The sequence below is a fragment of the Geotrypetes seraphini genome, chromosome 8 (assembly GCF_902459505.1).
Source record: "Geotrypetes seraphini chromosome 8, aGeoSer1.1, whole genome shotgun sequence".
Classification (NCBI taxonomy): Eukaryota; Metazoa; Chordata; class Amphibia; order Gymnophiona; family Dermophiidae; genus Geotrypetes; species Geotrypetes seraphini.
Window position 1 is genome coordinate 49,374,667 of NC_047091.1, and position 10,168 is coordinate 49,384,834.

Sequence of the window (10,168 nt, forward strand, 5' to 3'; positions counted from 1 at the left end):
TGCCGGCGGCCAGGGAACCCCGCCGCAAGTACCTCGTGAGTCGGCTTCGGATTGTGGGGAATCCCAGGCTTTCCCTGACAACCACACAGGAGGTTCCCCAGCCGCCAATGGTCAGGGTAAAAAGGATTCCCTTACCTCCAGAGCAGCTGGGGATTCCCTTACTGCGATGGCAGGCTCGTTGGCCTTAGCGGCAGGAAATGCCCAGGCTTTTCAGAGGCTGCAGGCTCTGGAACCCCAATTTTGTCTGGAAACATGTCCATCATTTCAGTATCCTCCCTGTATTGGAGAAACGGGCAAGGTGGCGCTGGGTCCCCTGCTGTGACAGGGAGCCCTTGGGGCCACCAGGGGTCTTCCCCCATAAATTTATGTTGGGATTTGCCCTCGACGTCCTCTCTGGTTTGGCCCCAGACAGCGTCGGTTTGGCCCCGTCTACTCTCTCGGCCAAGCAGCCTCGTGTCTCTTGAAACGAGGATTTTTGTCAAGAGGAGCAGGATGTGGTTGATGAGAACCTGGACCTTTGGGGGGGGGGGGGTTGGATTCCGCCAGTGGTGAATTTGAGCGCTCTCCTGCTGGTGAAGATGCATCCATGGTGCGCATTTTTCAGCGGGACGAGCTTCACGAACTAATTCTTCAGGTCTCCTGTGTGTTGAAATTTGAGGACACCCTGTCGGAGCCCCCGCATACAGTGGACCCCTTGCTCCAGGGGATCCGCTCTGTTTCCCGCTCTTTCCCTATACATCAGGATATTCGGGATATTATGCTCGCATGGTGACAGGTGCCAGAAGCACCCTTTCGCTTTATGTTTTCAATGGTTCACCTATGTCCCATCCCGGAAGGGGATCGGGACACTCTGAAGTCACCACTAGTGGACGTGGTGGTCTCGGCCATTTTGAAGCAGCATACCGTCCGTGCTTGTGGAGGGCAGTTCTGCCTTTGCGGGACCCTGAGGAACGTAAGTTGGAGTCTCTCCTTAAGCAGAGTTTTTATGTGATAGCTCTAGAGGTCCAGGCGGCGATGTGTGGCAGGCGGATTGCTTAGGCGGGTTTTCGTTGGGCCAAGCATGTCCTTGACCATGAGTCTGATAATTGGGACTTAGTAGAGAAGGAAGTTGCCAATATTGAGATGGGTGCTTCTTATCTTTCAGATGCCATGCAGGACCTCTTCAGAGCTTCTGCCAAGTCTATGGCTTTTAGAGTGGCAGCACACCGTAACTTGTGGCTTCGTGCATGGTTGGCGGATGCGGCGTCCAAAGCTAAGCTGACAAAACTCCCCTTTCGGGGTCTTTCTTGTTTGGTGAGGATTTGGACAAGTTGTTTCAGACCTTAACAAATTCTAAAGTGCCTCGTTTGCCTAAAGATAGAGCTAGACTGCTCGCTCCGGATGGTGCTGCTCACGGGTGTGGGCGTGATTTCCACCGTCTCCACCCTGGTTGAGGGGCCCCTTTTCAGACCCCTGGGCTTTCCAGAGGCTGGTACTTCAAGCGCATGCAGTCCTTTCATGGTAGTGCCCCCGCCAGCTCCTGTCCAATGACTCCTTGCCAGCACTTGCTCTAATTCCAATAGGCACCCAGCTGCGCGACTTTTATCCAAAGTGGGCAGAGATCACGTCCGATCAAGTGATTCGGGACGGTTACTCTCTGGAGTTCGCCCATTCATTGCCAGATCATTTTCTTGGTTCTCCCAGTCAGGCAGCATGGAAGAAGCAGGCCTTTCACCAGACTCTGCAAAGATTGCTAGATCTCAAAGCTATAGTTCCAGTATCCCCTCAGGAGTGGTGCACAGGCAGGTACTCCATTTACTTTGTGGTGCCCAAGAAAAAAGGGACCTTTCGGCCCATCTTAGATTTGAAAGAGGTCAACGGGCTCTCAAAGTTCCGTCCATCCGCATGGAAACTCTGCGGTCTATGTTTCTGGCTGTTCAGCCAGGGGAGTATCTGACTTCTTTTGATCTGACGGAGGCCTACTAGTATATTCCAATTCGGGCTTCCCATCATCGCTACCTGCATTTTGCGATTTTAGGGCAGTACTATCAGTTCTGTGCGCTTCCCTTTGGTCTGGCCATGGCTATGTGGATGTTCACCAAGGTTATGGTGGTCATCACAGCGGCGTTGCGCAAAGAGAGCATTCTGGTTCATCCCTATCTAGACGACTAGTTGATTCAAGCAAAGTCGTTGCAGGAGAGCACCCGGGTCATGGATCGGGTGGTGGTTTCTGCAGTCCCTGGGTTGGGTTGTTAACCTGTCAAAGAACCGATTGGCCCCCCTCTCAGCACCTGGAGTATCTAGGAGTTCTGTTCAACACCTCTTTGGAGAGGCCCGGGTAACCAAATTGCAATCTCAGATTCGCCTGCTTATGGTGTCCCGGTGTTCTCGGGCACAGGTTTTCCTCCAAGTCCTGGGGTCGATGGCTTTCCTAGATGTTGTGAGGTGGGCTTGTGCCCATATGCGTCCTCTTCAATATACTCTTCAGAGGTGGTCACTTCAGAGGCACAGTCTGAATCATCCTGTTCCTCTGAGGGGCTTAGCTCGCTGCAGTCTTCGTTGGTGGCTCCAGACCTCCTATCTAGTGCAAGGGGTGAGTCTGGATCAGCCACAGTGGATGGTGCTGCCAGTCTCCTCGGTTGGGTAGCACAGTGTCTAGGTCACTCAGCTCAGGGCACCTGGTCCACGGAGGAGGAATCCTGGTCGATCAATGTTCTAGAGACCAGAGCCATCTGTCTAGCGTTATTCACCATCTGGTCCTTCCTGATGGGCAAGTTAGTCATGGTTCTTTCTGACAATGCCATGGCAGTGGCCTATGCCAATCATCAGGGGGCACCAAGACCGCTTTGGTGGCACAGGAGGCGGCTCTGCTTATGATCTGGGCAGAGTCTCAACTTCAGGACATTTCGTCCTTTCACATAGCAGGCCTGAAGAATGTGCAGGTGGACTTTCTGAGTCATCACGCCCTAGACCTAGGCAAGTGATGTCTAAGCCACGCAGCTTTCCAGTTCATAGTGCGGTCTTGGGGTCAGCCCCTCATGAACCTGATGGCCATGAGTGTCAACACCAAAACACCTCGCTTCTTCAGTCATCACAGACAGGCCGAGGGGCTGGATGATCTGGTTCAACCATGGCCAACGGATGGTCTGTTGTATGTGTTCCCTCCATGGCCATTAGTGGGCAGAGTTCTTCTCCCCATTGTTTGACATCCAGGCCTAGTGATTCTGGTGGCTCTGGATTGGCCCAGGCATCTGGAACGCGGACCTGGTGAGGCATCTTGTAGTGGATCCTCTTCCTCTGCTTCTCTCGACTGATCTTCTGTCTCAGGGCCCCATTTCAATGTTTGATCCAGGTCCCTTTTGTCTTATGACTTGACTCTTGAATGGGAATGCCTAGGTAAGGAGGAGTATTCAGATAAGGTGATCTCAACCCTATTGGAGTCCTGGAGACTGTCTACTCATCGGGCTTATATGCGGGTTTGGTGTATTTTTGAGGAGTGGTGTGCTGCACGTGGAGCAGTGGCGTACCAAGGGAGGGGCGGTCCGCCCCGGGTGCCAGCCCTGAAGGGGTGCTCCCGGCCTTGCCGTTCAGTCCCCCCACACCCCCGAAGGACCGCTCGCCCCACTGACCTTCCTGCACCACCTGTGAAGCAGCAAGCAGCAGGATCGCGAGATCAACTATCCCTGAGCTGCTTGGGCGCTGCTTCCTGCACCGCGGTCCCGCCCCTCCTCTGACGTCAGAGGAGGGGTGGGAACGCGGCGCAGGAAGCAGCGCCTAAGCAGCGCAGGGATAGCTGACATCGCGATCCTGCTGCGGCTGCTTCATAGGTGGTGCAGGAAGGTCAGTGGGGCGAGCGGTCCTTCGGGGGTGGTGGTGGTGGTGGGGACTGAATGGCAAGGCCTGGAGCATAGGTAGTGCTGCTTCATAGGTGGTGCGGGGAGGCCAGGGGGGCGAGCGGTCCTTCGGGGTGGGGCGGGTGGGCAGGCAGGCAGGCATTCAAGGGGAAGGGGGGTGACAGGCAGGCAGGCCTTCAAGGGGGGGGACAGGCCTTCGGGGGGGTGTGCAGACCTTCAAAGGGGAGGGACAGGCCTTCAAGGGGGGGCAGGCAGGCCTTCAAGGGGGGGGCAGGCAGGCCTTCAAGGGGGGACAGGTCTACAAGGGGGTGGGCAGGCCTACAAGGGGGTGGGACAGGCCTTCAGGGGGGGTGCAGGCCTTCAAGGGGGGGGACAGGCAGGCAGGCCTTCAAGGGGGGGACAGGCCTACAAGGGGGTGGGACAGGCCTTCAAGGGGGGGACAGGCCTACAAGGGGGAGGGACAGGCCTTCAAGGGGGGGGACAGGCTTACAAGGGAGTGGGACAGGCCTTCAAGGGGGGTGCAGGCCTTCAAGGGGGACAGGCAGACCTTTAAGGGGGGACAGGCCTTTGGGGGGGACCCTGGTTTAGAAGTACACGGAGGGAAGGGGGTGTTCAAAGAGACGTGCATATGCCAAACTTTGGGGGGGGATGAAGAAATAATGGGTCTGAAAATAGAGGAGAGGGAGAGAAATGATGGACCATGGGATTTAGGGAGGGAAGGAACTGAAAGGGAGAGAAATTGGACACAAGGGATGGTGTGGAGGAGGGATAGAGATACTGGATAGGAGGGTAATTGGGAAAAGAAAGGGAGAGATGGTGGACTCTGGGGTGGTGGGGAAGGAGGGAGAGATGCCGGATGAAAGTGTAGTTAAGAAAAGGTGGATCTGTGGAGGGAGATGAAAAAAAGGAAAGATACCAGACTTCCTGGGGAGGGAAGGGAAATGGAAAGGGAGGACAGAGTTGGCAGATGGATGGTTAGCACGCAGAAAGAAGAAAGAAGGAGACCCTGGCAAGCAAGTTATCAGAAGAAAACCAGAGCCTTGGACCAACAAGATTTGAAATATAACCAGACAACAAAAGGTAGAAAAATTAATTTTATTTTCTGTTTTGTGATTATAATATGTCAGATTTGAAATGTGTATCCTGCCAGAGCTGGTGTTGGACTGCAAACGTGAGCTAGGATTTAACAGAGAGAGGAAAAGTCCTTTTTGTTTCTTTATTTTATTTACACCACAGCGCCAGTGTGGTTAGGAGAAGCCAAAGGGGGTGAAAAACCTATAAAACCCACCAGGAGTTTTGAAAAAAATCACCCAACTGGGCAGGAAAATCGAATTGAAAAACCAATTCAATAGGCTGAATCGAATCGAAATTTTTTTCCCTGAATCTGGCAGCATTAGTTTGCGCTACTGTCTTAGACTTTAGGACCTGGGATTGGGGAGAGATGGCATCCTCAGTACTTTATAATGCAAGTGAAACGAGGATTTGGTCAGACTTTTGAAGGGTCTGCAGAAAAAAAATATTGTATAGGCCGGGGACATGAAACAGCAGGAAATGGGAACTTTTCTTCCTTCTATTTTTGTGAATGGAAAGGCTGAGGATGTCAGAGAGTTCAGTTAAAATATGTGCTTTATAAGAAAATATAATAATGTGTTTTATAAAGTTTATAGCATAGCTGGCCTACCCAGTGAGGTGTTTCTAGTGGTGGTGGTGGCAGCGTGTCAATGTGTTGAGAGGAAGAGGTGGTCTGGGAAATTCTGCTGAGCAAACTCCGGGCCCATTTCCACCCCCCAGTTAGTCCACTCCACTCAACTGGTTCACACACTGAGTGGGTCTTTGGGTGTTGTATTGGGATCTCTTCCAGTGGTTTATCAGTATCTCCTTCTGGTCCAAGGAAGGAAACTTTGTTATCCTTAGCATTGACCTACAGAATATGTTTGTAACAGCGCTGCTTGTGTGGCATTAGGCTATGTAGTGATCGAAAGAAAAAAACAGACCTTTGCACATTTTTGCACTATATGGTAGGTGTATGAGGAGATTCACATTTCCTGCACAGCTAAGTCCATGTGAAGTTACCTTGTGCTGTATTTGACATCTAGCAAGGTCTCTGTTTGAAAGGAAAGATCTAAACTTAAAAATGAAGTGGCCAGAAGTTATGGTAAAAGCAGATAGTGTAGCTGGTTTTAAGAAAGATTTGGACAAATTCCTGGAGGAAAAGTCCATAATCTGTTATTAAGACATGGGGGAAGTGTCTGCTTGCCCTGGATCGGTAGCATGGAATGTTGCTACTCTTTGGGTTTTGACCAGGTATTAGTATCCTGGATTGGCTACCATGAGAATGGGCTACTGGGCATGATGGACCATTGGTCTGACCCAGTTAGGCTATTCTTATGTTATGTTCTCATCTGTAGGGGCCTTTGTTTTCACTTCTTATTTTAATGTATTTTTTTTCTGGGAACTTATCAGTGTTTTTTATAATGGGAACAAAAATGGAAGAGAATTAATGTGTGTGGGATGAGGGGGTAACTGATTTCTTCAGCTAAATAATTCAATCCACTTCAAACAGACATAGGAGAACTCACGCACCATTCACACACCCTCCAACCAAAAACGTCAAAAGAAAAAAACTGTTCGACAACCTCCTAGCCATTCGAGCTACAACACTCGACCCCCAACCCTACAACCAATTGACATCGACCACATACTGCAAAACCTTCAAAAAGAAATAAAAAAAAAAAAACCCTTCTATTCAAAAAACACATAAAACCGAACTAACACAATCAGAACTGTCCCAAGCATCACCTGCAACTACTCCATATGTACTTCTGATGTCATGACAATTCAGACATAATTTATGTTATGTTATGTTTGGAATATAAGAAAATTTTCACTGCCTGTTTCTATTCTGACCATTTATTCCGTTTCATGGTCATTACAAAAAATATTTTTTTACATGGGGGGGGGTCAAAAAATGATGGGCCCCGGGTGCCACATACCCTAGGTACGCCACTGACGTGGAGTGATCTCTTTTAATGCTTCCCTGCCTAACATCTTAGGAGTTCTTACAGGATGGCCTGGACAGTGGCCTGGCTTGGTCTTCTCTCCGGGTTCAGCTTGCGGCCTTGTCAGCCTTTCGTAGGTTGTTACGAGGTCAGCATCTGACTGCCATTCCTGATGTCCGCTTCTTGCGAACGGCCAAATTCTGTCTGTTCCTTCGTGGAATCTGAATTTGGTCTTGTCCATGCTGGTGCGCTCACCTTTTGAGCCTTTGGGTGCCTGCTTGTTAAAGGACCTTACTCTTAAAGCTGTCTTCTTGGTGGCTATTACATCTGCTAGACGTGTTTCTGAGCTGCAGGCTTTCCTCTTGTAGGTCTCCTTTCCTGGAGTTCTCTAGGGCAGTGATTCCCAACCCTGTCCTGGAGGAACACCAGGCCAATCGGGTTTTCAGGCTAGCCCTAATGAATATGCATGAGAGAGATTTGCATATGATGGAAGTGATAGGCATGCAAATTTGCTTCATGCATATTCATTAGGGCTAGCCTGAAAACCCAATTGGCCTGGTGTTCCTCCAGGACAGGGTTGGGAACCACTGCTCTAGGGAGTGGGTTGTGTTGCGGCCTGTTCCTTCATTTCTGCCAAAGGTAGTCTCTCCTTTTCATGTCAGTTGTCCTTCCAGTGTTGGGTAGTCGGGAGGGATCTTCTGAGCAGAAACAGTTGCGCAAGTTGGATGTCACTCGGGTCCTTCGCTCTTATGTGCAGAGGACCCAGGAGATCAGGAAATCAGATCATCTCTTTGTCCTAGCGGGTCCTCATAAGGGGGATAGCATTTCCAAGGCTACCATTGCGTGCTGAATCAAGGCAACTATTGCTTCCACTTATCTTCTGAAGCAGAAACCTGTTCCAGACTTTCTCAAGGTTCATTCCACTCGGGGTCAAACAGCTTCTTGGGCTGAGTTTTCTCTAGTGCCTCCAGTGGATATTTGCAAGGTTGCAGATTGGTCTCTGCATTCCTTTGTCAGACACTACCGTGTGGATGTTCAAGCGCATTGGGACGTGGTATTCGGTGAGCGTGTTCTGGTGTCAGCCCTTCGGGAGTCCCACCCTTGATGGGTAATGCTTTGTTAAGTCCCATCTGTGAAGATTTAACTATACCGGTTTATCAGGCAACACAGAAGGAGAAATTAGGTTCTTACCTGCTAATTTTGTTTCTGTTAGCCTGTAGACCAGTATAATTCCCCACCCTATCTGTCTTTATGCGGTGATTGTGGGTTTTGCTCGTGTGCAGATTTTGTTTTTTCTTCATGATCTAGTATTTTTCTAGGGCCAGGGAGATATAAGAACAGCAGCTATGGCTCAGCTGGCTTAGCTGATGAGCTGTGGGGACATTTTTCTCTGCAGGATTTCAGTTCTATATATGTTCCAACAGTTGTTACCATGTGTTTGTTGTTTTTATCTTCCTGTTCGGATTGTTTTTACTGTTTTCAGTTAGTTTTACTAGGTTCTGCTTGGCTATTCAGCAGACTGGATGGTTAGGAGGAGCCTCATCTAATATACAAGTTTATAGTCTCAGTCTCCACCTGCTGGAAGATTTAACTATATCAGTCTACAGGCTAATAGAAAGAAAATTAGCAGATAAGAACCTAATTTCTCCTTTATCTGAAGACAAACATGATATGATGTCCTCACAGATAGATGAAATCATCCAGTGGTGATGGAACAGTAAAAACATGCAAAGATCCACAAGTTTGTAGAATTTGATCCTCACATGTTTAGAGCTTTACACATCAGTATGGCTGCACAAAGCCACCACAATCCCTGTTCCATTGCAAAGACATAGGATTCTGTACTGCAGCTGTTGTCCTACCTTAGTCACAAACTTTGCAGAAGGGTGTTGCTCATATCTTTCAACTCCTCCACCAGTGAAAAATAGCTCCCGCTTCAGTTTTTCCTTCTGGAAGTGAACTGAGAAGGTATATTCTGATCTGCTCTGCTTCATTTTATTACTTTGGGGTATTTTTGTCTGCTGTTTCTCTTTTTCTGCTTGGCATTGGTGGCCAGATGTTTCCTTCTTGGGGTACTCTGCTGGGGCAGGCTGCTGCTCGCAAACCAATCTCTTGGAATACCTCTGGAGTCAGCCTACTTTGTGGTCCATTCCCCTAGGAGCTTGCTTGTCTGCTGATTTATCAGAGGTTTGAGGGCAGGCTGTGAGGCCCCTGTAAAACAACCCTTTGGGTATCAGAGAGCCAGCTGTGTATAATCTCCCCTCATGCCACGTAGATTTCTGGGATTTGGAGTCTTTAAATTAAGGTTTAGTTTAGTCTTTGGTCAGAGTCTTCTTGGCCAGCAACCAGAAGATTTCCAGTGGTAGAGTTGTTTTCCAGCAGTTTTCTGAGGCAGAAATCCTTTCCTTGCAATACAATACAGTGGAGGATAAGCGAGTGTCTATAGAGAGAAGAGATATGTCTTAATTTTCTTCCTAAAGTCAAGGTAGGTGGTGAGTTGTCTTAGGTGTGTTGGCAATTTGTTCCAGATGAGGGTATTCAAAGGTAGCCTCAAATATCTTCTTCTGCCATACTTGTTAAGGTGATGGAAAGGGTAGATTGGAGCATTACGATGCACATGAAATCAAGGAGGAGTGTGGGACTTTCTGAAGTTAGTCCCATTGAGTTTTCTCCATAGATCGCTTTGTGAACCATGCAGGCTATCTTGAATTGGATTCTCTCTTTCATCGGCAGCCAATGCAGTTGCTCTAATGGTGGACTTGCCCTTTCATATTGATTCCTTTTGAGAATTAGTCTTGCGACCGTGTTTTGTAGTAGTTGTAGTCTCTTGTGTTCTTTTTCTGTAATACTATAGTATAATGAATTGCAATAGTCCAGGTAAGGTATTAGGACAGGTTGTGCTACTGTCCTGAAACTGGTCTAATTGTCCTCATTTGTCTCATCTTAAAGGAGAATTTTTTCACTAGAGAGGTGACATATGTGTTGAAGGTTAAGTTCGAGTCTAGTGTAATTTGGAGGAATTTTCTATCTTTAGACTCTCACCTGTGGACAGTTCTAGTTCTGTGCTAGGTAGTGAGTTATAATCTCACCATAATATTTTTGTTTTAGATTTGTTTAGTTTGAGGAAGTTTCTCATCGTCCATGCACTTAGGTTGTTGGTAGTATTTTTCATAAGAACATAAGAAGTTGCCTCCACTGGGTCAGACCGAGGTCCATCTTGCCCAGCGGTCCGCTCCCGCGGCGGCCCATCAGGTCTGCACCTGTGAAGTGGTTTCTGACCACTTTTATAACCTACCTCAAGTTCTATCTGTACCCCTCTATCCCTTTATCCTCCAG